This window comes from Nicotiana attenuata, unplaced genomic scaffold, assembly GCF_001879085.1.
Source record: "Nicotiana attenuata strain UT unplaced genomic scaffold, NIATTr2, whole genome shotgun sequence".
NCBI classification, from domain to species: Eukaryota; Viridiplantae; Streptophyta; class Magnoliopsida; order Solanales; family Solanaceae; genus Nicotiana; species Nicotiana attenuata.
In genome coordinates, this window is record NW_017670633.1 from 491,774 (window position 1) to 506,200 (window position 14,427).

Here is a 14,427-nt window from a genome sequence, read left to right on the forward strand (position 1 = left end):
ATATATATATATATATATACTGTATACAGAGCAATATATATTTGTATACGGTTAAGATCGTATGCCTTCGATCTATAGGCTCGAGGGGTCGCCTTAAGCCCGAGTTCAGGCAAGGTCGAGTTCGAGCCCGATGAATCAGACCCGAGCTCAAAGATAGGATGCAATGCCCGAGGATCGGAGTGCGATGAATACCGAAGTCGAGTACACTCGACCTCGAAATAATGTCGTTGTGGATTTCTAACAGAATGAGCGAGATTCCTGCCACGTCCCCAAGATCATGGCGCAAATCCCGGAATAGAATTGTACGATTCCGTACTAGGCGGTTAGACGGTTGTACCAATAATATTCCTTACTGTAAATAGAAATGTACCTTATTTAGGATTTTTCTATTATATAAAGAGCACCCCAATCATTTGTAACATCATCTAATCATTGGCAAAGAATATACTATCCTACTTTTCTCGCTTATTATTCATCAGAGCTGTCCTTTTGCTTTATTGTTCTTATTTTATTGTTATTAGTTCATCTCGAGGTCACTGAGCTCGAGGTCGATACTGCTAAGCAACATTGGTTTGATTCACTTATTTCTTTCATCTATACCTCACATTTCTTGATTATTAATTGGTATTGAACTAAATCACATATCTTTAAAACCACAAATAAAATTTAATTGTTGCTCGTATTTTCGAGATAAACAGTTTGGCGGCCACTGTGGGGATAAAGATAATAGTGATTATTTCTTTACTGATTCTCATTACATACGTTATTTTTACACTTTTTCTTGTCAAGATTTTCGGATTCTCATGATTAAACATGTCGAACTCGCAAAGTACACCTATTCATGACAACGAAGGTCTTGGATTTCATGGGGAAAACAATAATGTAGGGACCGGTGTACCACCAATAAACCCTAGGGAAGTGCCGAACATAGAACCAGTTGACGTTAGTTTGCACATTGCTTTAAATGCAAATCTAGGCGCAGACCCCGGAGGAAGTGTGTGTAGGGAAGCCCGGTCTGGGGGCCAAGGAACACCAGGTATAGGAGATGGTGGAGTCAGCCACCAAGTGATATTCGAGATTCTGCAAGCTCAGCAGATCGCCATCGCTCAACTTCAAAGTCAGAATAAAACTCCGAGCATAGCTGAACTAGAAAATACTCGACGTCCTGAATCGACACCAGAAAGGTCGAACGAAAAATGGCTCGGGGACTGACCCCACAATTATGATGATGCTCGAAGAGTTCACCGAGAGGATCGAGTCCGGGGAAAAGAAGATTGAAAACAATGACAAAAAGATGGAAACTTATAACTCCCGGGTTGACCAAATACCGGGGGCACCTCCGATTTTGAAGGGTTTAGATGCCAAAAAGTTCATACAAAAACCATTCCCTCAAAGCGCGGCTCCGATGCCCATTCCTAAGAAGTTTCGCATGCCCGATATACGGGACAATTGACCCTAACGAGCATATTACTTCATACACTCGCGGGATCAAAGGGAATGACTTGAATGACGATGAGATCGAATCAATATTGTTGAAAAAGTTTGGAGAAACATTGTCAAATGGAGCTATGATTTGGTATCACAACTTGCCACCTAACTCAATTGATTCATTTGCTATGTTAGTAAATGCCTTCATCAAAGCACATGCTGGAGCCAGAAAGGTGGCAACAAGAAAATCGGACATCTTCAAGATAAAACAAAGGAACGACGAGTTGTTAAGGGAGTTCGTGTCTAGGTTCCAGATGGAGCGAATGGAGTTACCACCGATCTCGGATGACTGAGCAGTACAAGCTTTTATGCAGGGTTTGAATGAAAGGAGTTCGATCGCGTCTCGACAACTAAAGCAGAATCTGATCGAGTATCAAGTTGTGACGTGGTCGGACGTACATAAGCGTTACTGATGATAGGCTATAATTACGTATTTTAGTCGATTATTACACTCTAATTAAATGCACTTTAGTTGAGTTTGCGCTATAATCGCTAGTGTTTTGCACTAATTGTGTGTTTTATGCCTTGTAGGAGTGATTCCAAGCTATGTAGATGTTATGAAATGAATTCAAGTGATTTAGAGCTTTGAAGTCTGAGTAAAGCCCAAGTAATTAAGCCGGGATCGTATTCGGGGATCAACAGATGATAGAGCAACGATACGAAGAATCGAGTAGGCATATTGCGCACTGTCTAGTAAAATGCACATAACTTTTTGCTCAGAACTCCATTTGGGCTCCACGATATATAGTTAGAAAGCTAACTCAAAGGGATACAACTTTCATGTTTTACGTTTTTACAAATTCCAAACGGAACAGGGTGAAAAATACGCGACAAGTGCTCCGCGGTCAGATTCGCGGCCGCGGACAGAACATGGCCAAAATCCGCGGCCGCGGACGTCCTGTCTGGGAAAAGTGTCCTTTTTCACATAGGAGAAGGTGTAATTGTTTGGGCACAACCCTACTTGGTATATATACATGAAAAAACGGTATTTTGAGGACCTTGGACATATTTTTGAAATAATTTAGACCTAAAGAGGCTAAGGAGATCGGGGATTCGACCTAAGGAGGCAAGAACACACTGGGAGCAAGGCGGAGAATTCTTCCACGAGTTTTTCACTTCCTTCTTCCTATTTCCATTATTGGTTATGAATTCTAGTATTGTATTTTTGCATACTATTATGAATAGCTAATTCGTTTTCTAGAGTTTTGATGGAACCTTTTGTAGGATAAATACTTGTTATGTTTTTATATAATTGAGCCGTTGGATTTCTCTACTTGTTCAACTACGTGTTTGTTGTTGTTGATTGAATGGCCATCAATTGATTGTGCCTATTTAGTGTGTAGTGCTCGAGAGAGAGTACATATTTAGGTAGTTGTTGAACAACGTCACTCCTAACGTATGTGAGAAGTCAATACAGTGGGTTTAAAGGTAGGTTTAGAAATAACAAAGCCTTGACGTGGTCATAATGAGCGGTTAGATAAAGCCAACTAGCGTACTTCGAGAGAATATGGCTAGTAAATTGTTGTAGTTGCTCGAGAGAGAATTACGGCACCTAAAGTGCTCACGATCAGTAGAGAATACATCGACAAAATTGTAGGGAGCATAGCTGTAAGGATTCCAACAATTGGGAAAATCATAACTCTAGACCTCCTTAATTTAGTCTCCAACCCTTTGTCTCGTTAGTTGATAATTTTACCGCTTTGTAGTATTTTCTAGTTAATTAGTTAGAAATATAAACCTCAATCTTTATAATTTAGAAAATTGTTCAAACTTGTCTTCTTAGTGATATTAAACAGATATAGCTAAGCCTTAGTTCTCTGTAGGATTCGACTTTGGACTTTTAGACCGGATTATATTTGCAGCGACCGCTTATCCTTTTTAGGACTAGAGTTGGGCGTGATCAAATTTTGGCGTCGTTGCCGGGGAACTAACAGTGTAGTTGTAGGTGTACATGTTGCTAGGTTGCAAGTTTGAACTTTTATTTTTGTTTTGTTGAATTTGATTTTATATATATATATATATATATATATATATATATATATATATANTATATATATATATATTTGTTTTACTTGTTAATTTGAGAAACATGGCATCCTGGAATTATGGGAGTTTGGATGTTGGTAATTCTACTTTTAATCCTCCTTATGCATATTGTGAAGAAAACCACCCATGGCAAAGTAATCAAAATATTCCCGAGAGCGAGTTATGTGCACCAACTCAATCTTATGTGTGGAATGTATGCCATATGTGTGCTGGTCAAGATGGTCAACTTTATGGTTGTGCTTATATTTCTTATCTTCCCCAAACCCCTTACTTTGATGGTTCTTCTTTTTCTTGTGAAGTTAATAGGAACAAAGAACCCAGGGATGATGCCCCGAAAGAGATCAAGGATATGCTAAGGTGCCTTGTGGAACAAAATAATGAGAAACAACTGCACATACAAAGTCAAGATGCTGCTATTCGCAACCTGGAGGCACAAGTGAGTCAACTGGTTGAGGTAGTTAACGCTCATATTGTGGATAGTAGCCAAGAAGAGCATGAATTAGATGCCGAAATTGAGGTGCAAATAGAGGAGGTCAGAGTAGAAAACCAACAATCTAACCAACTAGAATTTGAGGATGGCGATATTGAAGAAGTGAGACTAGAGTCAGCCAAGGACATTGAGGATATAAATTTTGTTGACTCTAGTATCATTGATGTTGAGGATGCTGAAAGTCCCGAAGTTCATGTGTGTGAGCGCATTGGTCCACACTCCAAGCATTTTTCCACATTGTGTTTGGATGATGATATGGAAATAGAGTCATCCGAACCAATTGAAGAGTCAATGAATGAGGAAGAAGGTGCATATATTTTGGAGTTCTTCATGCCAGAAAGTCAGGATTACATACCTCTTACAAAGGCCAAGGAGTGCATAATACTACATTATTTCTTTGGGCCAGTTAGATTTGTTCCACCGCACCAAGAGCATAATCATAAGCTTGAAGCAAAACTTGGGGTTCAATTCATAAGCTCGAGGTGGAGACAAAAAGTGATTCATGTCGTGCCGCGACGTTAAATCAAGCGATTGTTGGGAGGCAACCCAACTTTACTGCTTTTTTTATTTTATATTTTTAATTGTATTATTTTTGTAGTGTCAATTTTTGATCTTCTAGGAACATGGAAAGCAAAGCTATTAGAAGGATGTAACAACAAACCAAATTGTTGGAACTAAGTGTGAGGTACCCGCACGAAGGACCATGCTTGGGAGAAGTCTGAGTACCCCATGAGCTGTTAGTGCTTCGGCCTTTGGCCTACCAGGGAGTCTCTTTTACCCTTTTATTAGTTATGGTGTGCATTGGGGACAATGCACAATTTTAAGTGTGGGGTGAGGAGATTGTCTGGGTGACTTTCTATGCTATTTTAGTTGTGTTAGTTTAATTGAATATTTTTTTATTTTTTTAGAAAAACGAAAAAAAAATATTGGACTTTTCCCGACGATGGATCTATTAGACAATTTTCTTGAGGGATTCAAGTCTAAAGAAAAAGACAAAAGGATTTTCTGTTGTTAGGTAGTGTAGCAATTCTCCCTTGGTTTTTCTTTGTGCCGCGGTTCTTTTCCAAGGGTTTTATTTGAACCGGGTGTAGTTAGTTTTTTTTAAGGAGTAGGAGCTAGTGTGAGATGAATTGAATTGCAGCGATATCTCTTAACTTTGTTATGCCTTGAGAATAGTAAGTACTCTGGTTGTGACGCTTAGGCTCAGTTTTTGACTCTTGTATAAGTACCTTAAATTGTATGATCTTAACTTTGCTTAACTGCTTTGACTAGAGTGTCTTGATGAAACCAATCCTGAGTGAGTTATGTGCCATGTGTGTGTGAGGTTTGGGTGTTATTCTGTTCATTGCATTTGATGCCTAGAACTTGCCCCGTGTGTTTGCAAAGCGAAATAGTAGTTTTGTTCAGTCTTGGAAGTGATATAGGCGTTTCTTTGTTGAGCCAGATATGTATATTTTACCCGCGTAATTGTTATGTATCGTAGTTAACCCATTTGAGCTTGTAATCCTATTTCTTTAGCAACCACATTACAAGCCTTACCCATTTATTTGAATTAACCATCTATTTGAACCATTGTAACCTCTTATGAGCACTTGAATTGTTTATGAACTGTGTAAAAGTTAAAGTGTGGGGTGGCTGGTTTGGCTTTTGAGTGGAACTAATGAAATAAGGAGAAAGGTGCACTGTTTTGAACAAGTAAGAGCCACTTGAATTGAAAAAAAAAAAATAGTTGTATTGCTGTGGGAAAAAAAAGTATTCCTTGATAAGTGGTGACTCTTGATGTAATTGTGCTTAAAGAAGTATGGGGTAATATACATTGAGGTGAAGGTGGAGCTTGGTTTGACATAAGTATGGGGTTTGAATGTTAAAGTATATGTATTAAAGTGCTTAGGGAAGGTGTAGTCACTCTTATATCTAAATGTATCCTACCTGTCCCGCAGCTTACATTACAACCAAATAAAGTCCTACTTGATCCTAGACTGAATGAGCTCGATTAGTAGAGTAGTACCCTACGGGCAAGCCTATGGTGCATCTTTTGTGGCATATGAATGTTATTTCTGAGAGTGAGTGAATTCTTTCTATCTTGCGTTCCTAAGTGTTCTTAAATTTTATTCTGTGGAACTACCCTCTTTAGTTGTGTGAGGGCACTTGATTCATGAAGGAGAAGTAATGTCAGTGACCTCTATGTTAGAGTAAGTGGGTGAGTTGTGAAAAATGCGTGGTACTTGCGAGTCAAATCTTGAGGTGAAGATGTTACGCTTTTGTGCTTAGTCTATTTTAAGTATTCTTGGTGTGACGAGTTAGGAGAATTGTTTAAAAAGGTCGTGTCTATATAAAGTGTAGTTTGATTGCTCGAGGACGAGCAATGGTTTAAGTGTGGGGTGTTGATGATAGGCTATAATTACGTATTTTAGTCGATTATTACACTCTAATTTACTGCACTTTAGTTGAGATTGCGCTTTAATCGCTATTGTTTTGCACTAATTGTGTGTTTTATGCCTTGTAGGAGTGATTCCGAGCTATGTAGATGTTATGGAATGAATTCAAGTAATTTGGAGCTTTGAAATCTGAGCAAGCCCAAGGAATTAATCCGGGATCGTATTCGGGGATCAACGGATGATAGAGCAACGAAACGAAGAATCGAGTAGGCATATTGCGCACGGTCTAGTAAAATGCACATAACTTTTCACTCAGAACACCAGTTGGGCTCAGCAATATACGGTTGGAAAGCTAACTCAATGAGCTACAACTTTCATGTTTTACGTTTTTCCAAATTCCAAACAGAACAGGGTGCAAAATGTGCGACAAGTGCTCTGCGGTCAGATCCGCGGCCGCGGACAGAACATGGCCAAAATCTGCGGTCCAATTCGCGGCCGCGGACGTCCTGCCCGGGAAAAGTTTAATTTTTCACATAGGAGAAGGTGTAATTGTTTGGGCACAACCCTACTTGGTATATATACATGGAAAAATGGTATTTTGAGGACCTTGGACATATTTTTGACATAATTTAGACCTAAGGAGGCTAAGGAGATCAGAGATTCGACCTAAGGAGGCAAGAACACACTGGGAGAAAGGCGGAGAATTCTTTCACGAGTTTTTCACTTCCTTCTTCCTGTTTCCATTATTGGTTATGAATTCTAGTATTCTATTTTTGCATACTATTATGAATAGCTAATTCATTTTATAGGGTTTTGATGGAACCTTTTGTAGGATAAATACTTGTTATGTTTTTATATAATTGGGCCGTTGGATTTCTCTACTTGTTCAACTACGTGTTTGTTGCTGTTGATTGAATGGCCATCAATTGACTGTGCCTATTTAGTATGTAGTGCTTGAGAGAGAGTACATATTTAGGTAGTTGCTGAACAACGTCACTCCTAACGTACGTGAGAAATCAATACAGTGGGTTTAAAGACAGGTTTAGAAATAACAAAGCCTTGACGTGGTCATAATGAGCGGTTAGATAAAGACAACTAGCGTAGTTCGAGAGAATATATCTAGTAAATTATTGTAGTTGCTCGAGAGAGAATTACGACACCTAAAGTGCTCACGATCAGTAGAGAATACATCGGCGAAATTGTAGGGAACATAGCTGTAAAGATTCCGACAATTGGGGAAATCATAACTCTAGACCTCCTTAATTTAGTCTCCAACCCTTTGTCTTGTTAGTTGATAATTTTACCGTTTTGTAGTATTTGCTAGTTAACTAGTTAGAAATATAAATCTCAATCTTTATAATTTAGAAAATTGTTCAAACTTGTCTTCTTAGTGATATTAAACAGATATAGCTAAGCTTTAGTTCTCTGTGGTATTCGACTCCGGACTTTTAGACCGGATTATATTTGCAGCGACCGCTTATCCTTTTTAGGACTAGAGTTGGGCGTGATCAGTTACCATTCAAAGATTAGGGTTGAGGACGACCGGTTGGGAGCTCCATCGGGTTTAGTTCATCCTAAAAGGATCGATAGCTAAGCCCCCAAGGGATACAGATAGGGAATCAAGGTCAAACAAAGAACGGTATTAGCCGTATATTGATTGCAGAAATAATGGTTCGGGCCGTAACACTCCTCGGAATGATCAGAGAAACGATCAAGGTCAAAGCTCTCGGGGACTCATGAGTAAGAGCGGGTTCGATAAACACACCGATCCCGCGGAGGAACCTCGATTGTCAGAGTATAATTTCAGTGTAGGCTCATCAGGGATCGTGTCAGCTATTGGAGGAATCAAAGATACTAGGTGGCCCAGGCCTATCCAAACCGATCCTTCTCAGAGGAATCAAAATTTTATGTGTAAGTATCATAGCACACATGGCCATAGAACCGAAGACTGCAGGCAGCTAAGGGAGGAGGTAGCTCGGCTATTCAACGAGGGTCACCTTCGAGAATTTCTCAGTGATCGAGCTAAAAACCACTTCAGTGAGAGAGATGCTAGAAAAAATGAGCAGGAAGAACCACAACATGTAATCCACATGATCGTTGGCGGTGTCGACATCCCACAAGGACATGTGTTCAAACGCACCAAGGTATCAATCACTAGAGAAAAACGGACTCGGAGCTATGTGCCCGAGGACGTCCTATCATTCTGTGACGAGGAAGTAGAAGGCAATCCCAACCGCACAATGACGCCCTGGTAATTTCTATTCTTTTAAATAAAATTCAAGTTAAGCGTGTTCTAGTGGATCCAGGTAGCTCGGCAAACATAATTAGATCGAGGGTTGTAGAATAACTCGGCCTACAAGATTAGATTGTACCTGCATCCCGGGTCCTAAATAGCTTCTATATGGCAAGCGAAACAACAAAGTGGGAGATAATCCTACCAGTAAACGTAGCTGGAACCATACATGATACGAAATTCCATGTCATTGAAGGTGACATGAGGTATAACGCACTCCTCGGGAGACCATGGATACACAACATGAGGGCAGTGCCTTAAACTCTTCACCAGATTATGAAGTTCCCAACAGAAGAAGGAGTGAAAATAGTTTACGGAGAGCAATATGCTACAAAGGAGATGTTTGCAGTCGAGGAAGTGGTGCCGATACCAGAGCCTTTGACCTTGGAGAAATCGAGCACCAAAGGTGAGCAGGAGACTAAATAGCAATCACCGCCCCCAGCCTCGACGGAATCGGAGCAACAGGTAATCGAAGACGAAGAAGAGGATTTCCTTACTCCTCGAACCTTCGTCGTTCCCGAGGAGTCCGATGCAACCAAGTCAACTGTCGAGAAACTGGAGCAGGTCATACTGATCGAATACATGCCCGAGAGAAAGGTATACCTGGGAACGGGATTAACCCCCGAACTCAGGAAAAAACTCATTCAATTTCTTATTGATAATATGGATTTCTTTGCATGGTCCCATTTAGATATAACAGGGATTCTACCAGAAATCACCATACATCGGCTAAGCATCGACCCTAGGTTCAAACTGGTAAAGCAAAAAAGGAGGCCCTAGTCCGAGGTGAAACATGCGTTCATAAAGGACGAGGTAACCAAACTTCTTAAAATAGGGTCTATTCGGGAGGTAAAGTAACCCCAATGGTTAGCCAATATAGTTGTATTTCCTAAAAAAGGGAACAAACTTAGAATGTGTGTAGACTATAAGGACTTGAACAAAGCATGCCCAAAAGACTCTTTCCCACTGCCGAACATCGATCGTATGATCGATGCCACGACCGGCCACGAGATCCTAACTTTTCTCAACGCCTACTCCGGGTACAATCAAATTCAGATGAACTCGGAGGACCAGGAAAAGACTTCATTTATTACTAAATTTGGGACTTATTGTTACAACGTAATGCCGTTCGGACTAAAAAATGCGGGAGCTACATATCAACGCCTAGTCAACAAAATGTTCGAAGGACAAATAGGTAAAATAATGGATGTTTACATTGATGATATGTTGGTTAAGTCACTGCACGCAGAGGACCTTTTGACTCATTTGCAGGAAACATTCAAAATTTTGAGAAAGTACAACATGAAGCTTAACCCGGAGAAATATGCCTTCGAAGTTGGCTCGGGTAAGTTCCTCTGCTTCATGGTGTCGAATCAGGGTATCGAAATTAACCCCGATAAGATCAAGGCCATCGAGGATATCGTGTTCGTGGATAGTGTGAAGGCTGTGCAAAGGCTAACGGGACGAATTGCTACCCTAGGTTGGTTTATTTCGAGGTCATCATATCGGAGTCATCAATTCTTTTCTTTGCTCAAAAAGAAAAAGGATTTTGCATGGACCCCGAAATGTCAGCAAGCCTTAGAAGAATTAAAGTAACATCTACCGATCTCTCCTTTGCTTCACACCCCGAAGGTAGATGAAACACTTTACCTATACTTGGCAGTATCCGAGATAGCGGTAAGTGGTATACTAGTTCGAGAAGAGCAAGGTACGCGATTCCCTGTTTATTATGTGAGCCGTACTTTAGGAGATGCTGAAACTAGATACCCTCACTTAGAAAAATTAGCACCTGCATTGATAAGAGCATCTAGGAAGCTAAAACCATATTTTCAGTATCATCCCATATGTGTATTAACAACTTACCCCCTTCAAAACGCTTTGCATAAGCCCGAGCTATCGGGCAGGTTAGCCAAATGGCCCGTCGAACTTAGCGGCTATGATATCGTGTATCAACCCCGAACGGCCATCAAGTCGCAAATCCTAGCTGACTTCGTGGCCGATTTTATGCTGACCCCCGTACCCGAAGTGGAGAAAGAGCTTGTGCTAAGATCGGGTACATCATCGGGAGTATGGACCCTTTTCACGGATGGTGCCTCGAATTTGAAAGGGTCCGGGCTTGGCATTGTCTTGAAACCGCCTACGGGTGGTACCATTGGACAATCTATCAAAGATTCTAGGTTGACTAATAATGTGGCCGAGTATGAGGCCATGATTGCAGGTCTTGAACTAGCTAAAGCTTGGAAGTAGAAATCATTGAAGCCAGGTGCGATTCACTGTTGGTGGTAAACCAAGTAAACAAAAGCTTTGAAGTTCGAGAGGATAGAATGCAACGCTACTTGGATAAGTTACAGGTAACTTTGCACCGTTTCAAGGAGTGGACTCTGGATCATGTGCCTTGAGAACAAAATAGCGAGGTTGTTGCACTTGCTAATCTGGGATCCTCGGTCGAGAAAGATGATATCGTCCCGAGGAGTGTTGTACAGTTATCGAGGTCTGTGATTGAAGAGGGTCATGCCGAGATAAATTCAACGAGTTTGACTTGGGACTGGAGGAATAAATATATCGATTATTTGAAAAATGGAAAACTGCCATCGGACCATAAAGAATCGAGGGCCCTACGAACCAAGGCTGCTAGGTTTACATTAGATGAAGATGGAACATTGTAAGGAGAACGTTCGATGGGCCATTGGTGGTACGTTTAGGGCCGGGGGACACCGATTATGTTCTACGAGAAATCCATAAGGTACTTGTGGGAACCACTCCGGCGTCGAAACTTTGGTTCGCAAAGTTATTAGAGCATGGTATTACTCGGACAACATGGAAAAAGATACTAAGGAATTTGTCAAAAGATGTGATAAGTGCCAACGGTTTGCACCGATGATTTATTAGCCCGGAGAACAACTCCACTCGGTCCTATCCCCGTGCCTTTCATGAAATGGGGAATGGACATAGTCGGCCCTCTACCAACGGCCCTAGGTAAAGCTAAATTTATTTTGTTTATGACTGATTATTTTTCTAAATGGGTGGAAGCACAGGCCTTCGAAAAGGTTAGAGAAAAAGAAGTTATTGACTTTATCTGTGACCACATCATATGCTGGTTCAGGATACCTGCCGAGATTGTGTGTGACAATGGAAAATAATTCATCAGTAGCAAGGTGACGGAGTTCCTCGAAGCACATAAAATAAAGAGGATCTTATCGACATCATACCATCCAACTGGAAATGGACAGGCCGAGTCAACAAACAAAACTATCATTCAAAACTTGAAGAAAAGGTTGGACGATGCAAAGGGGAAATGGAGAGAAGCTCTACCCGAGGTCCTTTGGGCATATCGAACAACATCAAAGTCTAGCACGGGGGCTATCCGTTCTCTTTAGTATATGGCTCCAAGGCCCTTATCCCTGTCGAGGTCGGAGAACCCAGCGCCAGGTTTCGACATGCATAGGAGGGGTCGAATCACGAGGCTATGAATACTAGCCTTGAGCTATTAGATGGAAAACGAGAAGCAACACTTGTTCGGATGGCCGCGCAGAAGCAAAGGATCGAAAGATACTACAATAGAAGGACCAACCTTCGACACGTCGAAATCGGGTACTTAGTTCTACCGAAAGTCACCCTCACTACTCGAGACCCGAATGAAGGGAAACTGGGCCCGAATTGGGAAGGACCGTACTGAATCCTCAAAGTTGTCGGTAAAGGATCTTACAAACTTAGCACAATGAAAGGTGAACAACTGTCGAACAATTGGAACGTATCGTTAGTCAAACGATACTATTGCTAAGGTATTAATGTATCTTTCCTGTCAATTTGGATTTGAAACTAACTCATTGCAGGTGTTCGATAGAAGATATCAAAGGCACCTTTTTGCACGAAGGCCTTAGGTTTTAAAGCATGTGTTTCACTCTTTTTCTCTTAGATCGGATTTTGTCCCAAATGGGTTTTACCGGCAAGATTTTTAACGAGGTAACAACTATATGCCACCTAAGGAGAACTCAACAGTATCAAAGGCTTCTTCTCAATCAACCTCGAATACTGGGGGACATCACCCTCGGAGGTCATATTTTCGAGGAAAATACTTCACGCCTAAGAGGGCCTCGATAGGAGAACTTTGTAATGGGCCAAACTATCTGATGAACCGTGTCCATATATAAAAGTCGATCCCCGACAGAAAAACATGTACGCGTGCATTAATTATTTGAGAAGCATTCTGTTTATATCAAAAACACTTTGTATCTCAAAAAATTCTACTATTATACGAGCCCTACACTTATAATCCTACGGGAAATGGCTCAAGAGCCAGAGCATGAATGCACCCTCGAGATACTCGGGGACTATCATCGATAGTCAGCACATCCGAGTCATTGAAAACTTGGACTCATAAGACCTTAATGAGGCATCCCCTCGATACAAAGGCCAAGGCCAATATACTCGGGGACTATTCGAAAGGTTATCGGGAAACAAGTCCAAGAGACATACTCGAAGGCTACGGCCATATTAAAGACTACGGTCATATAAAAAGGCTACAACCAAAATAATGCGGCTCAGAGACGTCCGACTTTCGCCATAAATTAAAAGCCTTCAAAAACTTTGAAAAAAACGGTTAAATCAGGCTACCCTCGGCAAAAGCAAAGATAAAGGGCTTCGATAACATCGGCCTTTGAAAAAAACACAAGAGGTATTTGATTATGTTTACACAAACAAATTACTAATAAGGTTCCGATCTGTCGAACCTTCGAAAAACCCAACGGGTACAAAAAACACATGCTAAGGCATGGATAAATTTCTTTTAGCCGACAAGAGGGAAAAATTATAGCCGCTTTAGAGGCTGAATTGGCCCAACTTAAAGAGCCTAAGGGCCGATATATAAGAGCCTAAGGGCAACTTAAAAGAGCCTAAGGGACAAAACATATAGGGTTCGAGACCTCGTTCTCACTCAAATCGGACTCAAAAGTCCCATTATCCCGAGCTCACACCAAATAAACTTAGGCATAGCTCGAAGACTAACAAAAACCTTAAGAGGTATTCCATTATAAGTTTGAAGATCAAACGGTGATCGTTAAAAAACCTCAGGGTTGTTATATTCAGAATCCTAGCCAAGGTTCACTTGGTCATTGAAGTTATCAAATTTTTCACAAAATAAAAACAATATGGAATCGAAGATGAAGAAAAGAGATCCTTTTATATTTATAAGAGGGGCTTACAAGAGATATTTTACAATACCCACGAGGGTCTTTGCACAAAAACACTAAAACAAAATAAAGAAACCTAAACCTACTTCGGGGCCACATCTTCGGCAGCTGCATCTTCGGGAGTTGCGTCTTCGAGAGACTCATCCTCGGGGACTTCATCTTCGTCTCCTCCGCTCTCGGAGCCACTGGCTGAATCCTCGTCATCAGAAAGCAAAGCGGCAACCTCTTCTTCCAAAGTCTTTGCCTTTTTAATATCGGCTGAGAGATCGAAGCCGCGAGCATGCACCTCCTCGAGGGTTTCTCGCCGGGACTGTCGCCTGGCATGGTCAAGTGCACATGATAGCTTAACTTCGGCCGTAGCAGAGATCTCCTTTTCCCGGGTGTTAGCTGCTTCAGCGTCAGCTCGGTCGAAGATATAAATGCCTCTGCGTCAGATTTGGCCTTAGCAAGCTCAGTAGTAGATTTAGCTTCAAGCCCCTCGATTTTGCGATTCCGAGCTAGGCTCTCCTCCTTCACACTTAGAAGCTGGAATTCGATTGAAGC